Genomic DNA, 20,336 nt, shown 5'->3' with positions numbered 1-20,336 from the left:
CCAGCTCTACATAACTCAAATTATTTCACCGACAAAATATATATTATATACGTATACATATATTCACATACACACAAATGGTATTTCAATACATAATGAGATATACATGTATAATATATATAATTAATATGTATATAATCTATACATTGAAATACATAGTTCCATGCATATTTCCTTTATATTTTTTCACAGAAATATTGAATTGTATTTATAAATACCCATACATACCCATATGTATAAATACATGCATTTTCCCCTCCATATTCTGTTTATTTTTTCACAGAATCCTAATGATCTCTACATGTCCTCTGAATTTACTGGTTTTATGTGTTCTGTTACTACTAGCCAAACTCGATACGCTCCCCCATCACAACATACCCCCTCTCAAGCAATTCTGCCTTTTTACATTTTGCTGTTCTGTTTTATCCTGCCTCAGAGTTTTGAAGTTTCTAGATATTACTGGTTTTCCATAAAATGTCATTTGTGACTTTTCCTTTTCCTCTTTCTTCTTTTTCAAAAGGCTAATTCTTGCAAAACTCTTAATAATATAATTTTCCCCCAGCTCTTTATTTTAACCAAATGTTGCTAGAAGGCTTTTATAAGGATAAGCCCTACATTTTTGAATCAAAAATATTTTAAAGTTAAATAATAATTCATTGTATTTATACTTTTAAGTTCACATATCTTTCCCACATTAGCATGTTGGTAATGAATCTGTGCGGTAAATGTGAGAACATTCTCAAAACAAAGCAAAATAATACAGCAGAAATTTGGAGATCTATTGAAGGGGGGAAAGATAAGAGACACTGAGGCAGAGCAGAGTAAAGATGACCAGACGAGATGCTTCTAACACATTTTTTAAATAAACAGACATTTAGGAAATATTTATGTCTAACTGTTGAGTATTCTGGTGAATACATATCACTTACTTAACTTCCAAGTAAATAAATTAATAGATAGATAATTAGTCATTAAGTATAGACAGACCTAGTATTGTGCTTGATATGTGAAAGACATATTTAAAATTGTTCAAGGATATTCAACTAATGTGCCCAGTGATAAAAAGACTTCTGACAGAAGCATCAGTTATATCTAGAAGCAAAAATAAGTAATACAAGACCCATACTGCCTTTTAAGTTCAACATTATGGTCCCTCAACCAAGTATTTGTATTATTACAAAATAATATTTTAAAACAGACAAAAAAAGAATATTCTTCCAAAAAGAACTTTCTTTTGATAGTGAATGTCAAATTCATAATTAACACCGTTCAACATGGCTTGATGGTATATTCTGTTTATAACTATAGTCAAATCATTTAATTGCCATCCAATATTTCATCTATCTTTCTTGAAAATTCCTGTGGTGTAAAATGTAATTTGGATTGAGAAAGTTTGCGATAGATTAGAATATATTCATACTTTTAGAAGAGCTAAAAAGCATTTAAAAAAAGAAAACAAAACAAAACAAAACTCTGGGAGTGCCTGGGTGGCTTAGTCAGTTAAGCATCTAATTCCGGACTTTGGCTCAGGTCACGATCTCACATTTCATGAGATCAAACCCCGCGTCTGACTCTGTGCTGACGGTGCAGAACCTGCTTAGGATTCTCTCTCTCTCTGTCCCTCCTCTCTCTCAAAATTAATAAATTAAAACTTTAAAAAATAAATAAACACTCTGTTAATACTAGTTAATAAAATAATTGTCTTGAAATGGCAATTTGAGTTTACATTTGAAAAATGTATCATTTTTAATGGAAGCAGGTTTTCAAATAGCTGGCACATCTTGAGAAGAAATATTACAACATCTTTTAAAACAGAATAATTATATGGGCTTTCTAAAATAAAAATAATTATCTGTTGTCCTTTGCTTTAACATGACACTGGCAGCATGCCAGATGCCTTTTCTACACTCGAGATACGTAAAACTGATTTTAAAATTTGCATCACCTACTGTGAAAACATTTTTGATCCACTCCATTTAACTCCTTTCAGACTGTAAGAAGTTTTAGTTACACGCGAATATTTGTAAACCCTGTTTCAAATAATTGTTCGTGTTCGTGTTCCTGCACTCTACCAGGAGACGTACGTGTTACGTTAGTTAGTAGACACACAAACTAAATGACATGAACAATTTCCTTTTTAACACCCCTCCCGATGACCGATGCCAGTCAAATCCCGAATCCGGACTTCAGCTAAATGTTTTCCACTGAAGTCCACTGGGAGTGAGTAGCACAAATCAGAATGTTACTGCTCTCGATGCTCATCTCATTTCCTGTCTACTTTACTCTGCCACAAGCATAATCCTATTATTCCAATAAACCAAGATCTTTTACACAAAAAACTATAATTTGTTCATTGAGGACACCCATTAAACACTCCTCCCCCCCTCCTTCGAACACATGACTTATTTTTTTTTTAAAGATAGGTACACTAACCATTCACTACCTGGACATTAAAAATCGTGCATGATAATTAAGTATTGTCCTTTCACATGTTTGTAGAATTTAAGAACAAACATTTTGACAAAAGCTATGCTTTACTGCCTGGCATGTTGGTCTGCCATAAAGTTATTTTAATTGAAATCAACTGTTTGAGGGACCTTATCCCCCCATAGCAGTTTTTCCATTTATATGAACTCATTTATATCTAAAGTTCCCACGTGGATGGAAAATAGCAATTTAACTGGACTATCTCCCTTTCATTCTTTGGAATACTCTAGCGTTGTCATGAAAATTACAGTTAAGTTTAAGCCACTTTTACTATCACTATCTTTTTTAGTAAGTAGTGACAAATGGAAAGTACTCACAGGAAATTGAAATGCTGGAATGCATTGAAAAGTAAGCCAAGGAATTTTAAGAAAATGCTAACACAGAGAGAAATAAATCCCTTTCTAAAGGAAGGATAGTGAATAAGTTACATTGACTTCATACTGCCTTTCAGATTGGTTTCAACAGTTAACATATCCTTTCAGACGATAGAACGTATAAAACTCCACAGCATTTCTATCCTTTTTCATTTGAGCAATATCTGCCGCTAGTCACTATTATTTTAATTTTAGTAAAATAAACCATTAAGTTCCCTCAAGATAAAGTAGCTGCAAATTACTAAAACTATCTAGTCTTTCTTTCACAGTAGAACTTCTCTAATTGTTTAGAGGGAAAAACCCATCACTTTCATCAAGGAGCATCAAGTAGAGAAAATTGAAGCAAACTTTAATTACTAGTGAAACTTCTCTGTGATTAAAAAATGCTCTTATTCATACTAAATTTAGTTTTCTTAATGGAAACGTTAAGATTTTAATTGTAATTGTCTCTAGTTTGAGATCACGGCACAGTATCTGTGGGGTGGAGAGAAGGTGACTGCTTCTGAGCTGTGTTGGTGGATTCACATCTCATCATCCCTCCCAAAAGGGCAATCATGCCATTAACTTTTTGCTCGTAACTCCTATTGATAAGCACATGTAAAATAAATGTTACAACTAAAAATTTCACATCTCGTTATTTGCATAAAATGCCTAGGTTATGGTTAAAATTCCCTTTGAACCCCATCTCCTCTATTGCATGTGTTAGAGATGTTGTTGATTTCTCTCAGCCCATGTGCAGGGCCAATGATCCATGCTTGAGAACGGTGATGAAACTAAACCAATCAGAATACTCGCTATGAATTATCTACTCATATGGGTGGCATACACAAGCTTTCTCTCATATAATCCTAACTTTTCGCCGTAGATGAATATGAGGCCAGTGAGCAAAGAGAGACAGAAAAGTAGATGTAGAAAAAAAAAAATGTGGGGGAAAATCCCTTGTTCTATTTCCAGGGCCCTGTATCTAACCAGACCTGAACATGATTCACTGATGTTTTTAAACTTACAATTTTATGGAAATAATTTATTACTCTTTCATTTTTAATTTTCAAAAATTTTACTCACTTACTATTGTGAACTACAATCTATATTAATTTTCACTGTTTAGTTGGTAAATGATGTCATTGTTCACCATTTACAACGAAACACTGAACTATTTGCAGATGGTGGAATTCAACAAAGGCTATACGAGTAGTAGATCTCTATCACATGCAAATAGTTGAGTCAGCCTAAGGTCTGAATGGCTTCTCCTAGAAGGGATTGCTGAATTCTTTTTATGCTGAAGCAAAGTCACAAATTGAAAATAGTAGTAATAGCTCAACTGAGACTCTAGGAAACATAGCAGAAAACTGTTAGCATGCTGGGCGTGGGTTGGTACTGTCTGTAGTCTTCAGTAGCACAATGGAAACAGACTGAATTTCACAGCCCAAAGATTTATACAGTCAGGTAAGCATTTGGATTTCACTTTAATGATACGGGAGTACATTCCGGAGTAGCAATGGTGAGAATGCTGCTTCTCACCATTTTATACTTACTCTTGTTCCCACCCTTTGCCCTCCTAACACAGTGGGAAGGTTGAAAGGTAATTATTGTCTCAGTGCCTTTAAAATTATAAAGGAAGCAGCACTACTTGTGAATTTCAGGAATAGCGCCATTATTGTTTTTCAGCTCACAAGAGGAGTACAGTCCAATGACTGTATGACCAGATATTAAGAAGCATAAAAGTTTAAATAAAAGTTATTCAGCAGAAAACAAAAATAGTATTACACTATGTTCTTTCAGAGTTCAGAAACTGCCGTCAGTATGGGCATATTTGCGGCTTCATACCTCTTAAATTTTATTTTCAGTAACATCCTCTCATGGAATCCTGGCAGAATATCACAGTATGAAGGGACATTAAGATCATAGGTCTTTTTTTTTGTAATGAAGTGATAGATTATCTTATTTCTTTTTGCTTCCTTCCTCAGTATATCACTTTGAGTAAATGTTGAAGACTGTAATAAATTGACATCATATTTTCAAACCCTCTCTTTTATGCTGAAGGTCATTTGGATAGGCGCTTGCCAGTAGTTTCCAATAAGATCGTATTGTCTAGATAACACTTAAAGTAAAATTTGCCAAGGAGCTTTTTGGGAGGGAGGACTAATGCTAATTATGGACAGAAAAACACAGCTACTTTGAAGTACACTTTTAGAAGATAAAGAATTGCATTATTATGGCATGTATCATTCTAATTAAGTACTTGTTTTAGTTTAATGTCAAACATCCTGAAGTATCTAAGTAATACAAAATGAACTAGGTCCTTCCTCAATGTTTTAAGAAAAGCTGCAAGCATGGTTAATACTGAATTATTTGAGAAAATAAGAACAACTAACAAAATATATGATCAAGCGTTAGTAACGATACATGAAATTCTAGATCATGGGTAGAGTGAATTCACTTATTCAGGTAACGGTTCCTCTGTCTTCCAGCCAATCAAATCAGTAAGGTCTCAACATGCGAATGGAACTGCAGAGACAAACAAGAATCTGAATGTTGGGGTGCCTGGGGGGCTTGGTCAGTTAAGGGTCCAGCTCTTGATTTTGGTTCAGGTCATAATCTCAGGGCAGTGAGATCGACCCTCACCTGTGGCTCCACACTCCCTCTACTCCTCCCTTTGTCAATGTGCTCTCTCTAAAAGACAAAAAAAAAAAAAAAAAAAAAGAATCTGATTGTTGACTCTGTCAGTAAGTAGCTGTGTGGATGCAGGTAACTCGCTTACCTTCTCTAAGTTTCAGTTTTCTTGTCTGAATAATGGGAACATAATTAGAAAGAAGCAATGAGATAGATTATATATATAAAGCCATTTGAACTTCGCTTAGTGACTAAGAAGCACACCTATGTACTTGCTGTTCTTATTTCTGTATTATTGTTGTTGTTATTATTATATGCCTATTAATATACAAATCTAAAATAAATATATTCAATGAATGTGCCATTGATCTTCAATTTGTATAAAAGTATGTATTTATCCACTAAATTGCTTCATTAAGTTCTATGTTGTGTATGTATCATTCATTTCTATAACTACGCTAAGGTTTAGTGTCTTCCAAAACTCACATGCTCAAAGAGACAAACATTTATAAATGGATATAAAATAGTATTGAAGAGAAAGGAATTAAACTATGTTTGGAGCCCTGGCTGTACTTCTTCCTAGGTGTGGGACCTTAAGCATCACATGAACTATCTGTGCTTAGGGTGTGCTTAGCATGTGTGAAGCATAGGTAAACATCTTTTTGTAGAAATCCTATCTATATCAATAATTTTGGTGCCCCTAAATTAGCAGGCTGCTACTTTCTGATGCTAGCTGTGCACTACTTAATGAAAGAAATGGCATAGGGGGTCATTGGGCGTCTTTACCTTGCCAGGCTACTCTCCTGAAATCAGGGACAAAAATTACTAGGCTGTGGCACATCAGTATACATGTGAGTGTCAAGGCCTCTTACAGCATCAGATGAGTTAGGAAAGTGCCCAAAGGAAGGAGGTAAAGACTGGGTCCTATCTGGGGACCAGGCTGGGCTCAGGACTCCGTCCTCAGATGACACCACTGGTATAAACCTGTGCCCGAAGGGAACTTTTTTTTGAAGAAGGCATCCATGAGTATAAGACTTCATGAGTCCCAGTGTGGCATGACCCAAAGTAGCAGCCCTGCTCACCTGCGTAAGAGGTCAGTACTTCTCTGAGCAACAGCCTCCTAAGCTATACAATGATAATATCAATACTGAGCTTAATACGTTATCATATGCTTTAAAGAAGCTGTTGTACATATAGTTCAGCACAGTTATATCACCGTAAGTACCAAACAGTTTCAAAACACGAAAGCATTTTAAAATCAAACGTGCAGACCCCTTTGTTGTTCATAAGCATGATGACTGGGGTGTTCATGCTGTTGTGTCCCATGTGCTTCCCTCAAATCTTGTTACGATGTCAGCACATTACCTATCTGATGTGAAAAAAAAAATCACAAGTACAGAAAAGTTGGGGCCCGCGGGTGGCTCAGTCGGTTGAGCATCCGACTTCGGCTCAGGTCATGATCTCACAGTGTGTGAGTTCAAGCCCCACATCAGGCTCTGTGCTGATGGCTCAGAGCCTGGAGCCTGTTTCAGATTCTGTGTCTCCCTCTCTCTCTGACCCTCCCCTGTTCATGCTCTGTCTCTCTCTGTCTCAAAAATAAATAAACGTTAAAAAATATATATATTAAAAAAAAGTACAGAAAAGTCTACAGAAATCAAACTTACAGGAAGGTCTACCCATTGGAGTGCTTACAGGGTCAGTCAGTGGAGCATCTGACTTTTGATCTCAGCTCAGGTCTTGATCTCAGTATTGTGGGTTCAAGCCCTGGGTTGGGTTCTGTGCTGGGAGTGAAGCCTACTGAAAAAGAAAAAGAAAAAGAAAAGAAAAGAAAAGAAAAGAAAAGAGAAGAAAAGAAAAGAAAAAAAGAAAAGTCTACCCACAATTCAATTGCTTATTCCTGCATCATAATCACATGCTGTTTCATTTATAAAAATCCTAAATCATAGATTAAAAACACCCCATTGCCTCTACCAATGCCCAATACATTTTAAAAATAAACTTTAAACATTCTACTTAAAAAAAACTTGAGAATTTGGAAATTCACAAACAGTGTGAGTCAGAATCACATGAAGAGCTTTTTAAAAGATGGCTGCGATTCAACATTGGAGTTCATTTTTCTATGGGCAGGACTTAAGAATTTGCATTTCTAACAAATCCCTAAATTGATTCAGATGCTGTTGGTGTAGGGACCACGCTGTTATGAGTTATTCTGATAACAGCATCGTTGCCCCATTTTTTGCTTTCGATTTGTTAGTCATTTCTAGATTTTTCCAAGTTTGTAATGGGGACAGTTACTTTCATCTATTTAACAAACCTCCAACATGTTTTAGAAACTAATTTCCTCTATTGCACACCCTCCATCATTCTGGGTTCATTGCTTTAATTACTTTTATATATAGATATATGATAGTACATTTATAAATGTGCACATACAGATAAAATTATATAATATTTCACAAATATCAAAATATATGTGACCAACGTTCTTCATTCTTCGTGAATTTGACTCAACATGAAAACAGTATGATAGTTGAAGGCGATAATTTTATCGGTGTCTTTTAATTTATCAGTGCACTCACTTCATTTTGGGGTTCTGAAGCATTCGATCACCTTTCTCCCATGACTTCATTCCTGTCAATATTATCATTAGTACGTTTCTTGTTATTGATTTGGCCTCAATAAGTAAGTACATAGAAGTAAGAATATTACAAAATATTCACAAATAAAAGAGCTTTATTCAGGAACACTGTAACAAATACCTGAGGTCACAGATGTTTTAAACCAATATGCTCCATTGCTATACTGGTGACTGTAGCCGTCCAGGGTAGGCTGCCCCAAAATGTATCACAATCGCATATTGATCATTTTGAATTAAAGTTGTCTAAGAAACGGTCAGTGCAAAAAGGACACTCTGACTTTCCTTTGCCTCCAGAGAGCAGGAATAAATCCCCCAGGTGAAAGGTGCCTTTTCTGTACAGGAAGGTAAAGAGGTATCATTAACACCAAAGATAGGAATTTAGAGCTGAGAAGATTATAAACTAAACAAACCATGTTACTCTTACTAATTTACTACTGCAGCTCAACTTCGGTTTAGGATTCTTACTATTTGAAACTCCCGAACAAAAAGTTTTCTTGTCCTGGCACATCTTCACAGATTTAGGTCTCTGTCTAAAATGTATAAAAGCTGGATGCCTTGGTCATTTCTTCAGGTCTCAGTTGTATTGTTTGGACTCCACGCACGTGTCATGAGACTTTGGTTCTTTTCTCCTGTTAATCTGTCTCCTGTCGATTTAATTCTTAGAACAGCTAGAAGAACCTTGAGGAGTGGAAAACTTTGTCCTCCCCAAAGCATGCTAAAAGTAGAATTTACCTTGATATTAAATATGTTTGTATATTTTTGAGATCTCAGTGTGAGGTCTTTGGAGATATTAAAATAATAGATTAAAAGCACTTGAGTATTAGGCATTTGTTGCCATATTTTGTAAAAATTTTCCCTGAGAGGGGCGCCTAGGTGGCTCAGTTGGTTAGACATCTGACTTCAGCTCAGGTCACGATCTCACAACTTGTGGGTTTGAGCCCCACGTCAGGCTCTGTGCTGACAGCTCAGAGCCTGGAGCCTGCTTCAGATTCTGTGTCTCCCTCTCTCTCTGCCCTTGCCCGGCTCGCACTCTGTCTCTCTGTGGCTCAAAAATAAACAAACATTAAAAAAATGTTTAAATTTTCCTTGAGATAATGAACATCTGTATTATAAATAGTAAGTAAGTAAGTAAAAAATAAACAAACAAAACTTGACCTTTTGCACAATAAATGAAATTTAGGAACATCATTGCATTTAATAGGTTTTTACAGAATTAAATTATTTCTGGGTCTTTAGTCTGCCTTTCTAGCAGTGTCTTCCTTTTTCCCCTTCTGATTCCCTAGCTTCTCTTAGGGGTTCATCTGAGTCTGGAATGCTGACAAGCATTCTACCATCAAAACACAGCAGCCTGAGGTGTGTAGTTTGCTAAGTTTAATCACTATTTATTCTATCCTGTTGACCATGTGGGTTATATACTTACTCAAAATATTGTCTAAACTAATCCAATCAGAGTGCTTCTCCAAGCTTTTGTTAGCAAATTTATGACATTTCTTCTTTCTTGCATGGTATAAAAGCAAACAAACGAGGTCTGTTAGTAGTGAATTTTCCACCAAAAGGGAAGCCAGTCTGAAGATAAAACCAATTGTCAGACCAATACGAACTAGGTCTTATGTAGTAAGTTACCAGTAAGTAACTCGGTAGTAACCAGAACCACTGGTTAAAGACTTAATTGAAGAAACCTCTATATGTAATAGTATGTGAACCAACAAATTATTTAGTTGTTTAGTGAGCTTAAGTTGCTTAATATTACATGAAAAATAAGGACTTTATATATATATATATATAACGATATACAGTGTATCGATAGATACATACAGTATATATAATGATAGAGAAAAAAACATACAGTATATATGACGATAGAGAAACAAACAAGATTTTAAAGTTCAACGTATGTTCTATGTACACTTTAAATACATATTCAAGTAGGAATAACACGCATAAAAGTGAGCTGTGCAACACTGCTGCATTTAAAAATATATTTGAAGTTTATGCCTTACCACATTCAAAAATTCTAAAATTATTTGGGCTGGCTTGCATTATCAAAGTCAGAATAACCGCACAGTTAGCATAAAACTTCCAATGTAAACTCAGAACTGGTGTAAAAGTATCAGAGAACCAAATATGAAGTTATACAATTACTTTCAATTTTGAAGATTTAAGGACAAAACATGTTGCACTGTCTGAAAAACACATGGCATTAATTTGAAGTCAGTCTTTCTCCTGCTACTAACTAGGTGAGGACTCGTCACCAAAACACTGTGGGATCATTAGACCAGATGCCTTTTTTATAATCACTTACTACAGGTTTCTAAAGTAAACAGTCCAGTGAGGTAGCTGTTAATGTTCAGCATGCAAAAGAATCAAATGGGAAACGTGTGATAAAAATGCATATTTCTTATCCCACATTCTTAGATATTCGAAATAAGATGTCTGGAGTTCTCTCATGGATTCTATATTTTAATAGGCAGTCCAGAAGTGCTAAATCCAATTTGTTCAGGAGATCACACTCTGAGAACATGAACCTATAATGCCATGATGATCTTAGCAGATCTTTATGCCATGGTTTATCAATAGTCAACCTACAACTTAATTTAACTCACTTTGTTTGAAAATCTAAATACATGCCCATGTAAAAAGATGTATGCAACAGAAAGTCGCATCAACCACCCGATCCTTCTCCACAGACACAATCACAGTGATAGATGCCTATGTATCATTTCAGAAATTCATGATGCATATGAACTCAACTCTCTTTCTCCCCCCTACAATTGATCATACAGCTACATCAAGGTGTTCCTTGAAATGGAGAAAATAATATACTCGAAGTGTCACTTTTGTCTACAGGATTATACTCACCAACCTGATGTCTTTGCAAGGTGGCCATTTACTATCAATTATAATCAGCATATTCACATCTTCACTGAACAGAAATCCTATTCGTCCTTACTGGCTGCAATTAGAATGCCAGTTTCTAGAAGGGATATTTACTTAAATTAATATTTGAAATTCTAGCTTTTGTTTGAAGAAATGGTAGCTGACAAATACATGTAATGTACGTAAGGTAGATGATGATAAATACTTAAATATGTGCAGGAGACAAGACATAACTCGATTCTTTCACTACATGTACTAAAGGTCATTGATAGAGATATCAAAGTTTTTATTTTATCCTTCTCTTTCCATAATTGATAGACAATTCATTTTAATGCAGTTGAGAAAGGATTTGTCAAATATTTAGAAGAATTAGTTTTTAAAATTGACTTTAATCAGAGCTAGTTATGTAATCTTGGCCATTTAATTTGTAGTATCATAAGATCCCTACCTACAAAATGAAATTAGTGATCTCTAATATTAGATACAGGTTAAAATCTATTTACTATTATTTATCCTGAAATAAGCTTGTTTTTGTTGCCTAACATGTTGTGTTTCTGTGTATATTTCACAAACTTTAAGCTCCAATGTCAGTTCACTTTTACCCTTTATGGAGTTTCCTCCAGGAAAGGGTCTAGTATTTTGTTGAGGTATTGAGCCTTAGCTGAAATATTTTGTGTTAAGCAGAAGAATTTACATCAGAAAGCTAGAAAAGTTGTTAAACACCTCTATTAAAATGTAATTCACATATTATAAAATACACCAATGTAAGTACACAAATGAATATTTTTAGTATATTCATGGAGTGATGCAATCATTACCACAATCAATTTCAGAGAATTTAATTACTCCAAAAAATGTCATTTCCACATTTTCACCCAACTCCTGGCCTTAGGTTTGGGCAACCATTAATCTTCATTTTGTCACTACAGATTTTCCTTTCTGGATGTTCCATATAAATGGAATAATAAAATATATGGGCCTCATGGCTGGTTTGTTTCACTTACCATGATGTTTTCAAGGCTCATCTAAATTGTGGTTTGTATCAGAACATTATTTTATTGCCAAATAACACTGTGTGAGTATACGACATTGTATGTGTCATTGATCAATTGATGAATATTTGGATACTATAAATAATGCTTCAGTGAACGTTCATATAAACATTTTTACAGACATATCTTTTCAGCTCTCTTGGGTATACATACCTAGTAGTGAATTTGATGAATTCTGTGGTAATTTTAAGTTGATTATTTTGGAGAATGCCAGATGGTTTTCCAAAGTCACTGCACAATTTAACATTCACACCGGAAGCGTTGGAAGGTTCCAATTTCTCCACATCCTTGCTAAGATTTGTTATTATCTGTTTAATTTTTTTTTAATTTTATAGTTATCCTAGTTGTCCTAGTGGATGTGATGTGGTACCTCACTGTGGTTGTAACGTGTATTCCCTGATGTCTCATGAGGTTTAACGTCTTTTCCTATGCTTCTTGCACAAAAGTTTTTGCATACAAAAATCAGTAAAGATCAGCTTAAATCAGTTAAAAGAAGACAGGAACATATCATTTATACTGTCTTATGAGTGCATAGTTACTGTTACTGCTATTCATTGTTTTGGATTGTAGTTTGGATCGTATGAGCCTGAAGAACTTCCTTTACTGTTTATTTTAGGGTGGATCAGCTACCAACACATTTTCTCAGACTAATGGAGACCTTGTTACAGTTTGTTCTGGTATTTCTATTTTGGGCGTGTTATCTCAGCCCTGGTGAATAACAGCATGCATGGGCAAGGTCCAAGATGGCTCAATTGCGAAAGGGAAATGATATATTCAAGAATATGGAAAGCTTGGGTCCAATGGCATTTCACCTCTAAATTGTGAAAAATTGAAAATTCTTCCCATCTTTGGTAGAGACTTCGTTTTCCACCCCGCAGCATCAAACTAGAACCAAAATGGGGCATGATGATTCTACTCAGTGGACAGAACTCAAGGCCATTCTCTTACGCTGGTCAAAAATTCTTTTGGTAAATTTTGTTCTATTTTTACTGATGGCTATTTGGTCTGCCGCTTGAAAACTACAGACTGAGAGATTTAAAGACCCACTTCTTTGGGGGCTGAGAACAGTTGAAAAAAACTGCAGTTTCTTATCAAACCTCTGGGTCACTCACGTAAACCCCACAGCAGGCCCTGTCCTCTGATATGACCACGGAGTCAAGCTACTGATGAAGCTGCATTACCCAGATTTCTACCATTGTGGCTGGGATCCATCATTATTCCAAACATGTCAGTGCATTCACTCTCACAGACCAGACACACCATAAAAGACTCTGTTTCTGATGCAGAGGCTGCAACTACACAAAAACCTTGAGATTCCAGCCAAAAGTTGACCTCTTTGTCTCCTGGAAGATTGTAATCTGAATAGAACTGCAAAAGTATAATGGAGGACAATTTTTGGCCCTCCTGGTTATCTTAACATTTCAGATTCAACGTGTCATCATACTGAGAGGGAAAAATAAAATCCAGGACATTAATAATTATTCCCTGGGATACTACTACATATGGAAAGAAGAAATGGAAGAAAATACTAGGGTCATTTTAAGTGCACATCACCTATTACAAATAATAGTAGAGTCTTGGAATAACTATCCTGTTTTAATGATAATCCAAACCCTGCCCTGCCCCTTGCTCTGGAATTATGAAGCAAAGATTTATTTAGCACAGGAACTTCCTCCAGCTAAAGTCCTGGAAATGAGTTATTGCTTTTATATACGCTTAAAAACCCACACTCACCAAACCCACAATATATTAACAATATTGCTTTCAAATCATTAATGTTGTGACTTTTCATAGGCACAGTGTTTTATACTCTTAAATTTATATATATATAATAAATTTATATATACTCTTCTATTTTTATATATTTTATGCTTTTAAATTTATATATATATTACTCTTAAATATATTATACTCTTAAGTATATAGATAGATATTTATATATATACTCTTAAATATATATTTTATAGTCTTAATTATGTATATATTTAAATACAGATCCGAATGCAACAGAACATTATTCTTTCACAACAGATCCTTACTCAATATTTTCTCATGTACTCACAACTGCCCCTTCCATGAATATTTTTGGCCTAAAATGAATGAACAGGTGGTATGGTGGTAAGAGGCCAGGTTGGTGTTAATGTGGCATCTCCAGAAACAAAGAAAGCATTCTCAGAATTTCAGGCTGCCAATCGACTTAGCTGGCATCTGCAGTCTAAATTATCACAGTATTTTGAGAGTAGGCCTGTTGCCATCATAGCAGATGGTGACAAATATTGACAGCCAAGTGATCGTGTATATACATCGGTTGTGAACGTTGAAGGCAAGCTGCTTGGTTAAGGTCACGCAGTCCAGAAGCTCTGTCCAGAGAGTCCTCAATTAATATTAAGAGGAATGACTCTCTGATCATATCTTATTGCCTGTTTCCTTACTTACCTCTTGAATAATTATAGAGATGTATTGTAACCAATATATTACAATCCAGTGGCATAGCAGATGCCTTAAACCTCAAACAAGAAAAATTATTTCAAGAGCAGAAAAAAATTTAAAAGTTTACATAGAAATGAATAGATGGTTTGATAAATTATTTTTAGTTTTTAATGTATTCTGTTTAATGGAGAAAGGGGGCTTTATTTGGAATATTTATCTCCAGTCTTTCAAAGTTCAAATAAGCATGCCCGACAGTCTCTTTCATAAGTAGAGTTCATTACTTTTTAAGTCAATACAATGTTGCAAGTCAACTCAGAGAAAAATATTGAATTCCTACCAGTTGTTTATTGACTCAAATGAGCTGATTTCAAATTACACCAATTTATGCCTTCACTTTCCAATCTATCAACTTTAAATCTGTGATTAATACATTTTTGTGTATTTATTTTGGTCCAAATAAAACCAAAGTAGGCTGAGAAGAAGAAAACAAAACAGTATTTTATAATTTTTTTTTCTGTTCAGTAATTTACAACCAAAAGCTAGCACTTTTAGTGATGGCAAACCAATATTTTAGTGATAAAATTAATAGAAACTCGGAGAAGAAAGAGAGACTCAACATTCTCTCTCTCTAGGAAGGTTGCCGGGAGAACATAGAATCCCAGAAAGAAAATCTGTGGACTCTTCATCAGTAGAAATGCTAAAGAGAGTATTTTCCAGCAAAGGAAAATAATATGGGCATACCATAAGCTAGATGTAGAACTAGATTATAACAAAGAAAACAGAAAAACTGTACTTAAATGAACTGACACCCTTGTAACCTTTTTTTGTTCTTTGGATCATTGAAATCTCATCAGTTTCTGAACATTTGCTGGGTGTTCAATACAACAGAAACAATAGCTACATATATACAGAAGTAACTATATACGGGTAAGTGTATGATCTGCTCCTTCAGATACCATATGATACTAATACTGTCTAAATGAGTTTGAATACATTATGATAATGATAACCACAGAATAGCTAACACTTATTTAGGGCAGACAGTATGCTAATTGCTTCATACACATTATTACATTTAATACCTACAGTAAAACTGTAAGATAGCCTCACATGCTATTTCCAGTTGAATAACAGCACGGAGCAGTTAGTGAAGTTGAACTACTAGTCTAAGGTCACGTTTAAAATAACACGATGACCTGTGACGCTATCCCAAGTTTCCCAAGTATCAGTCCATTTTCTAAACCACGACATGAGAATGTGAAAATAATGAAATAATTCAAAGCTAAGTAAAACTGTTTTAAACTAATAATGCCATGAAAGTATAAAACACAAAGCAAAGGCATACCTAAGTTTTATTTGTTTTAAACGTACCTGAGTTTCTATCATAACCGCTTCCTAGTTTTGCATCTTGTCCTACCATTAGGGCTGACAGTTACAAAACGAGGCTTGCTTATCTCAGGATCTCATTTTCTCCTCTGCAACTATCTGCAGTTCTTGAAGGGCATCTGAGTTTGATTTTATGAAAGTGGTGTGTGGGTTTCAGCCGTCTTAGTTTCACGTCATAGACTGAATTAGAGGTTACACCGAAGTTTACACCGTATTGCACTTAATTACTCCTTTTTGCAATTAGGAGATTTTAAAAATTACTTTTTAGAAGGGAGAGGCTTGCATAACTTTTTGAGCCCATGGGAGCACAGTAGCGCAAAAGACTTTGAAGTATGGGAAGAAAGGACAAGTGACAACTTATTTCCTGAATGGGGGAGGGGTGTGGAAAGACATTTGCTGCATTGTTATGGAAAAGAGGGACAGAGAAAGTAAGAGGGAGGCTTGCGCCTGGCTATCCAGAACTATAATTCCTAATCAAATCATTGTGTGACATTGTTTGGCAAAAAATGGTGTGACAATGACATATGCTTATATTATATCAGTGTGTTTTGGCTACTCCATAAAATCAATACTGTATACAAAAAAAATTGGACAAGCTGAGACGGTGGAGAGAGGAAGCAAGCTAAAAAAGGTAGTCTTCAAAGTTCAAAGGGCATGCAGATCCCGGTGAGAATCCTATTGATTTCTGCAGTTTGATTCAAGAAATCTTGGGTGGGACCTGAGAATTTGTATTTCTCACCAATTCCCAGGAGACCCCCTTCTTGCACCATACTTTGGGCAGCAAGGAGCAGGGTGTCTATTGCTTCCATGCAATGCTGAGCTGTGAAGGGGCTAAACCAGGATGATGGGATTGAAGCAGAGGGTGGGGGGTAGGGACCTGGTGGTGTTAGAGACACTTGTTTGCACAGTAAGTGTAAATCAAACCATCGTACTGTATGCCTTAAACTTATAGAATGATGTATGCCAATTATTTGTAAATAAAACTGGGGAGGAGAAGGAAATACTTGTTTAGGAGAAATTGTGGCGGAAAGTATAAGCCTAGATTTTAACACGTGTATTTCCTGTCCCTGGGACGCACATTCACTGTGTACCTCAGAGATAGCGTTACCCTACTGTTTCACTGAAGTTGAAAATTCCTCAGGTATCTGCTAACCAAGCGAGTAACCTTCCTTTTCTTAGAGCATTTGCTTTGCAAAATTTGTAATTTTGAGTTCTTTCTCTGTCCCTTTGCGAGGTACATATTTTTAAAAGCCTCTTGCCAGTTTTACAACCCAGGACGGTCTTTCTCAAGGACCTGGCCTGGGAGCCATCTCTTGGCAATTTAGTCCTTCGGTTAGTCATCCCCGGTTCTCAGTCGCTATGGGAAAGTAAGAGCTTGACCCCAGCGTAACTTGGAATCTTGCTCCAAGCTGTAGAACCACTTCCGGTGATGAAGGTAGGAGGAAGTTTGCTTTTTCTTTGGGTAAAACCAGTTAGCAAACACAGATGGCCTAATCACGGAGACAAACATTTGCAAACTCAGGAATAACGTAATGGATGCATTCCATCGATTAATCTCCCACCTAATGTCCTTCAGTACTTTGCCACTAGCTCACCTCAGCATTTAAATGCACTCTTGCCTTTTGAGGCCGTGTGCGCAGGCCGACTTTGTACTCTCTCCCCTGTTGCTGGGGAGAGAGTATCAGAATAACCCAACTTCCGATTTCTCATCTTGTTTTGTGTGATTTTTTTCTCTTTAACATACCACATAATGTAACATTAAGAAGGATATCCATATGAGATTCTTCTAACTATAAGCTTTAAAGAATATAGATTATTAATATTATTGGTATATTCCGATTTGTGATATTTCATATTCTACATCTATTATGAATACATCCTGATAATACGATATTCTACCAGGATGAGACTTTCTTTTTTGCAAATTATGTGTATTTGAGGTACTTCCAGACTTCTTCACCATGTAGATTGTCTGTTTTTTTTTCTACTACCATAAAATTTCTCATTTTACTAATATATATCTTCATTTAAAATACTGCGGTCCCTTGCTACTCCAAGTACAGCTGTGGCCAATATATTAATAGAAAAATTATCAGAAATGCAGAATTTGGACTCCACCCAATGATTCAGAATATGCATTTTAAGAAAATACCACGGAGGTTCATATGCACAGTGAACCCTGAGAAGCCCTCCTCTACTTGACTAAAAGGTGTCTATGATCCCACTCAGTATTTAGAGTTCAATATTTTCCCCGCTGATAAATAACAATATTTGAAATATACAGTGGCAGGAAGATTTAAAGAAAGTTGGTGTTTCGTTCTCTTCATAGATGGAAAGTAAACCATAGATATGAGGACTGATTTCTGGAGTCTCAATAATATTTATTACATTGCTAATATTGCATTGCATTATCTACAATGCTATCCATATGCCAGTATCATTATTTCTTGTTAATTGTAGCTTTGTCATAAGTTTTGAAAATATGAAGTGTGAGTCTTCTGGCTTTTTTCTTCTCTTCCAAGATTGTTTTTGGAATTTCCACATGAGTTTCAGGATCAAGTTATATACAAAAGCAGCTGTGATTGTGATAGAGATTTAATTGAATTTGCAGACGAAATTAGAGAATATAACCAACTTAACAATTTTAAATCCATTCCATGAACATGGGTTGTCCTTTGATTTTTTATGTCTCTAATTTCTTTAAAAAACGTTTTATAATTTTCAAAGTATAAGTGAACATGTTATTATTAAATGTGTCATAAAATTTAGTAGATTTCATTGAATAAATATTTCTGCATTTGCTATATGTCCTTAGGGCATTTTTATAGAGTTTAAATGTTTTTATTTGTCAATAACTTTTACCAGTTATAGCTTTTTCTCTAGGGATAAGGCTTGCAGAGCTCTTTATATCATCAGTCAACAGAATATTTGCTGTTACTTTTTGTTTTATTTACTGAAGTTTTATATTACCATGGGCAATTTCAAAAGTTAGCAAATGCCTAATGGAAAATTTTATGTGCAATTTGGGGCTTGCTCCACTGTTGATCTCTCTTCTTCCTGAAGTTCCGTTCTTCTTGACAGTTACACTTCAAACCCATCTATTCATCACAATATGACACTCACACCATTTTCTGTTTGACATCTGGACCCCTTTCTGCAAACTGACAAAATTGAAGAAGGCCATTTCAAAGTGCTTAATCTTTTCTGCAGAGATTTGTCTATGCCAGTACAAGTTTCCCTGATTGTTTTGTCATGTATTATTTTGATCTTTGTTTTAATTTCTTAATGTTTATTTTTGAGAGAGAAAGAGAGAAAGTGTAAGTGGGGAAGGGGCAGAGGGAGAGGGAAGGAGAGAATCCCAAGGAGGCCCTGCACCATCGGAGCAGAGCCTGATGAGTTGTGGGGCTCGACCTCACAAACCATGAGATCATGACCTGAGCCAGAATCAAGAGTCAGAGTCCCAACTGACCTAGTCACCCAGGTGCCCCAACTGATTCTTTTTTAATACAGCCTTTTTTCTCTTCCAATCCCTGTCCTCTCCCTCTTGAATTTCAAAACATCCCAAAATTTACATAGTAGTTCCAAATGTTATATAAATAATTTGTTTTCTTGAACCATTTGAGTGTAATTTGCCAGCATGGTGTCCCATAACTCCATGTAACAGACAAGGATATTTTCTTATGTAACTTCAATAGCAGTATACCATTCAACCATAATTTTAGATTTTAGATGACCTTGAGCCCTCAAAACTCTGTAAGATATATATTAAGCTGCTACATAATCTTCAGTGCATAATATTCTCAAATACTTCAGATATGGTTAAGCAAGATAATGAAAAATTGAATGAAAATTTAGAGGTAAATATTAGTAGAGAACAATAAAAGAGATAATGAAAATATTAATTGAGTTTGCCCTTTTGCTCTCCCACCATTGTAGACTGGATGTGGGTAGTGATGTGAGAAACAAAGACAAAAGAAAAAATTACATTTCCTTACAACTTATAGCACATTGACAAATCCTTAAAACAGGCAGAGTGACCTTCCTCTAGGAACTCAACTGCCTCAATGACGACACTTTGCTGAAGGCAAAGGCAATCTTAGCTTAATTATCCCAACCTCCAGGATTCTGTAGGTCCACTTTAACATATAAAAATTCCTTTGGAAACTTTTTTTTTATCTCTACCTCCCAAGATATATGTTGGCAATCATACTCCAAGCTTATGGCCCCTTGATATACATCCGAAGGGTCTCATGACTGAAGGTTTACTAGACCGTAGTAAATGACCTTTTCCTAACAACAGCTTAGCCTTTCAAGGTCCTGGAAACCTTGCTTCCAAAATTCCTTAGATGCTTATGCTATCCCTACCCCTTTCCTAATTTGAAGGTATATAATCAGTTACCCATCACAACGCCAGTGCAGCTCTTTCTGTCTATGGGTCCTGTGTCCATGCTTTGATAAAACCACCTTTTTTCACTGAAG

At 35.5% G+C, this 20,336-nt stretch overlaps 1 long non-coding RNA gene and 1 other non-coding gene across 2 annotated transcripts in view; one reads left to right on the top strand and one right to left on the bottom strand.

The window, feature by feature from the left end:
• Window positions 1-20,336, bottom strand: part of LOC128315133 (uncharacterized) — a 99,973-nt gene that overhangs the window by 35,738 nt on the left and 43,899 nt on the right. The gene's annotated exons all lie outside the window — the stretch shown is intronic.
• On the top strand, window positions 6,745-6,849 carry LOC113594464 (small nucleolar RNA U13). The gene has a single exon (XR_003414847.2). It is a non-coding gene; the product is annotated as a small nucleolar RNA U13 (small nucleolar RNA).

The sequence above is a fragment of the Acinonyx jubatus genome, chromosome C2 (assembly GCF_027475565.1).
Source record: "Acinonyx jubatus isolate Ajub_Pintada_27869175 chromosome C2, VMU_Ajub_asm_v1.0, whole genome shotgun sequence".
Lineage (NCBI taxonomy): Eukaryota > Metazoa > Chordata > Mammalia > Carnivora > Felidae > Acinonyx > Acinonyx jubatus.
This window is presented reverse-complemented; position numbering and strand designations above follow the sequence as displayed.